Source organism: Bison bison, unplaced genomic scaffold (genome assembly GCF_000754665.1).
Source record: "Bison bison bison isolate TAMUID 2011002044 unplaced genomic scaffold, Bison_UMD1.0 scf7180017864145, whole genome shotgun sequence".
Taxonomy (NCBI): Eukaryota; Metazoa; Chordata; class Mammalia; order Artiodactyla; family Bovidae; genus Bison; species Bison bison.
This window is the reverse complement of record NW_011494717.1, coordinates 3193087-3198045: the sequence shown is the minus strand read 5'-3', so window position 1 is coordinate 3198045 and position 4959 is coordinate 3193087.

Sequence of the window (4959 nt, the reverse complement as noted above, 5' to 3'; positions counted from 1 at the left end):
GTTTTTAGAAATGCAAGAGAACTGTATGTTCATTAGAGAAAACGCGGATAGACTAAAGAAAAGAAAATTGCCCATGATCTCACTTTCCAAAGGTAATCACTGCTAGCATTTTGAAATATTTTCTTCTATATTTTTACTGGATACATACGTATCCTTTTTTTTTTTTTTTTAAATAACATCTTATTGACAGTCTTGTGGGCTTGTTTCTCTGAACCACAGGGACTTTAATGTAATAAGTATAACTGACACCGTCATCTGAATGAGTGCAATCTGCTATCATTCGCCTGTCTGTGCTTTATGTCACTGTTAGACATTTGGGTTTCTTTCTGGTTTTTCTCCTCTTCCTCTGATTCTGGGAGTGGGGTGATTCTGAGGCTGAGGCTGGAACCATTCTCTTCAGTGTACTGGGCTCTCTGTGACTTGAAAGCTTGATGCATCTCCTGGTAGGACCATTGCGACTGGTAATAATGGTGCTTTGTGGCTTAATGAGAACAGGGCTCTATTAATCCCTCTTTGTCTGACCTCAGCCAACCTCACTCTCAGTAGAAGCCGGATTCTTGGGCCCTTGGGACCCTATTGAGCTGTTGCCATAGTGATCGGTGCTGGGGGGCAGGGTCACTGGGCCAATGTCCCTAACCAGACCATCTCTGTCTTAATGACACACATAGGTCACGGCTGTTCAATCCCAAACCCAGAGAGAGACACAATCAACCCCACTGCAATGCCAGCATTTGGCCTGACTGTCCCGAGGCCTGGGAACTCTGAGGGCTTTCAGGGGCCTGGCAGAGCTCCCCCTGCCCCCAGGAGGGCAGCTCAGCTGGTCTGCCCACAGAGCCCAGGGCTGCTCTGCTCTCACCCACAGACCTGGGTGGGCGGCACCCACTCCCAAACCAAGGCCCAAGCCTCTGCTTCTGAAGGGAATCCTCACAGCACAGAAAAGGCCCCGAATAACCCAAATAGACAGTGAAGCGTCTTGTTACCTGATATCAGGGCCGAAGACTCTCAGAGACTATTGGGTTCACCTCCCCTTGGTACAGATGGGGAAACTAAAGCCCAAGGACCAGAGCTGATGCCAAACCATTCGGCAAGTCAGGAGCACTTTCTCAACCAGGCAGTGCCCACCTCCAGCTCTGAAAAGGAACACTGGAGTCCCTTCTTAGACAATTGATATTTTTATAGTAAGTTTTATTTAAGGTCCGATCTTTTTTTTTTTTTTAAGTTTCTTTTTATTACTACCCAAGTAGTTGGGTATGAATACATACCCAATGTATTCATTCTTACCCATGAATACATTTTTCTTGAGAAAATAAAAAATAAGATGGGACATTGCAGAGGAGGCACAAAGCCTCATTTGGTCTCTTGCCTCCAGCCCCAGTTCTATCCCCTGAGACAGAATCTTGGTTTAGTAGGCATCCAAATCTGATTTTAAATTACCCAAATCTCATTTACTTGACTTGGGTGGCCAGGACAGCTGGGGTGATCCAGACCCATGTCCCTAACTGGGCCTGAATCCAGGTGGCTTGCTGTGGCTGGCAGGACTGCCCACACAGGATGTACTTCCTTGGCCCCAGGGCAGCAGCGAGTGTGCTACACGCTGGCACTCTGGTGTCCTCACTCGGCCCTGGTCTGTGACAGCTCCTCCATCTTCTTGCCCCATTTCCTGCTTCGGAATCCCAACAGCCTCTGCTACTGGCCTGGACTGGATGCCAGAAGTCTAAGCTGAAAAATATAAAGTTTTCCACCAGCATTTAGCAATCTCTCCAGCAGGCTACTCATCCCAGGGGACAGAGCTCAGACTTTGGGTTCCTGTGTCTGTCTCAGATTTCCACCCTCTACCCTTTCCCGTCAATCCCCACCCCCAACCCAGCCTCCCCAGCCTCAGTCCCCTCCCTCCCAGGCGTTCAGGACCTCCTGCCAGGGAGAAGCTCAGCTGACCCTCTCAGTGCCCCCTGGATAAGGAAGAAGAGGTTTAAAAGAAGAATTTAAATTGCAGAGATATATTCAAAGAAGTTGGGGACATCCCCAGTGGCTCAGCGGTGAAGAATCGCCGGCAATGCAGGAGATGAGGGTTCAGTCCCTGGGTCGGGAAGATCCCCTGGAGGAGGAAATGGCAACCCACTCCAGTATTCTTGCCTGGAGAATCCCATGGACAGAGGAGCCTGGTGGGCTACAGTCCATGGGGTCTCAAAGAGTCGGACACAACTGAAGCCACTTAGCACACACGCACACACTCAAAGAAGTTAGACTCATATGAGAGAAATTCCCACTGAAGACAAGTTCAGGGGGGAAAGAGGCCTTCCTGGCACACTTACCTCACACCAAGTAGGAGGACCTTGGGGTCCCCATTTTTGTCTCCTTAACCACCTGGGGCTGAGCCTTGCTCCAGGCATCGAGGCAATGAAGCCACTGATAAGGAGGGTGCCAGTACCTCTAGCCACACGTGGAAAAGATAATAAGAATGAAAACAACAAGTTTATGGGATGGAAAACAGAAAGCCTCTCTCTTCCCTTGAATTCTCTCAGTCCGAGTCCTTGAGAACCTATCACGGTGCTTACTGTTTAGATTTCTAAGTGCGTGAGTGCATGCCAAGTCACTTCAGTCGTGTCCGACTCTTTGCAACCCCATGGGCAGTAGCCCACCAGGCTCCTCTGTCCATGGGTTTCTCCAGGCAAGAATACTGGAGAATACTGGCCATTTCCTTTTCCAGGGGATCTTCGCGACTCAAGGATCAAAACCATGTCTCATAGAATCAAGTCCAGTAGTTTTCAGGAATTTTTAAAATAAATTAAAAAAATATATTTCTTTATCTGGCTGTATGAGGTCTTAGTTGCAGGGACCAGACAGTTGCTCTGCTGCATGTGCAACATTAGCTCCTCAACCAGGGATTGAATTCTCATCCCCTGCATTGTAAGGTGGATTCTTAACCCCTGGACCATTAGGGAGGTCCTCAGGAATTTTATTTTTTTAATCAATGAACATCTTTATTTTTTTTTTCTCAAGCAAAAAAAAATCTTGTCCATAAAAAAAATCAATCAGAGAAATTTCCTCCAGGCAAAGTATTTTGCTTGGCAAAAGTGCTCGCTTGTCTTGGGGATCCCTAACATTCCCATAGTCCAGTTTTGATTACCACTCATCAGAACCAACTTCCTCCTCTTGCAGCTGAGAAAATGGAGAAAAGACGCTCGGGGCCTTGTTGGAGCTCCCAGCAAATCAGCGGCAGATCCAAGATTGCCCCAGACTCCTGGCCAGCACTCGAAAAACCAGCATAAGACCTTCCTCAGCCTGAAGGAAGGAAAGTAATGTGGACAAAATCCGAGCTTAGGAGGACCCTTCACTAGTCTGAGGCTGCTGGAGAAGGGCTGGGGGAGGAGGGTAGGGAGAGATGATGTTGCTGTGGTTACTCCGGCCCAGAAAGTGACCCTTTGCTCCAGACTCCTAGAACCAATGCTTATTTCCTGATGGACTGGGGAAAATGGCCAGGGCTAAGGCTGAGGGCCTTGTGCTGCCTGTGGCCAGTGAATCCCATGTTTTTAGGCCACACCATGAACATAGAGGGAGACCAGGGGCCCTGGGATGGGCAATGAGGCACCTCTGAGTGGCATGTTCTCGAAGCTCTTCTGGGCTTCCCCCTTCAGGTGGAGATTAGCAGTGATGCAGGCTCAGCCACTTTCTATGGCTATGAGGGGGGCCCTTAGCTGGACCCCAGACACACGCAAGTGGCCCAAATCCCACCCAGGGTCCATCCAGTTTGCTGAGGTCCCTGGTGGCTGCCTCTAGTCTACAATAAGCAGTTGTCAGTGAGGTACCTTGAGGGCCTAGCCAAGGAGCACAGTGATGAAAAGACACGATGGAGTAGAGAAAGAGGAAGAAGGGACCACTTTGCCTGTGTGTGGGCGGCAGGGAGGAGGGAGATCGAGGTAAGCTTCTCAGAGGAGCTGAGGTCTTGAAGGATGACTAGGAGTTTTCCAGGAGAAGAATGAGAGGGAAGAGGGGAAGGAGAGGAGAGAGACTGGGCATTCCAAGATGACAAAGCAGAGTTTCAAAACATATGAGGGCCAGGACAGGAACAGGGAGAATCTACTATGGCCAGAGGTGGGGTTAGAGGGGTGTTGTGGGATGGAGAGGAAAGTCATGAAGAACTGTGGACGTTTAGGTCTCATCAAACCCTTGGAGCCCTGGGTTTGGTGGAAGTGCTTTGGGGCCCTGACGCAGTGGATAGGGAAGACCTGGGTCACTTCTTCTTCTACTTTTTACTGTGGACCTCCACACAGGACAAGCTCTGAACTAAGATCCCAGTGATTAAAAACACAACCCGAGGTATCAGTTGTAAGCCATGCTAGAAGCTCCTGTCGATTAGTCCAGGGCTCTGCCTCCTGGCCACCGTTTCTAGGTGGCTGCTCAGAGGACTCAGGGCCCCACCTCCTCACCTGGCAGAGCCCTGGAGGCCTGGCAAGATGAACAGAGGTGACCATCACCCCACCCACCTTCCCTGCCCAGCAGGGTCCCACGGAAATGACTTCAGCTGCTGGCTCCCTTTGCTTTGAAGCTGGTGTGACTGTTGTCTCATTTGCATTTATGTCACAGAAGTCAGTGGGAACCAAAAAATAGATATAGGAAAGAACACAGTCATGCTGGAAGGGGCAACAGTACAGAGCAGATCGGGATCCTTTGGTTGAATCACTTGCCAGACACAGGCTTGGATGTGATCCCTGGTTGTTACAGGCCCTGTGAGGCAAAGCTCAAATCCCACCTCCTCCAGGCAGCCCTCCTGGTGTGGTGTGGGAACAACCCGCTCTTACTGGACCTACCTGCATGAATAATTGCAATGATGATGAGGATCGCTCTGCGTGATGTGGAACTCCAGAGCTGTCACTGGCTCATGGGGCACTTTTGTGAAAATTAGAAAAAGGCACCCCTTTCTCTGGGAGTATATGGCTCTGTCCCAGGGTGAGTGACCCC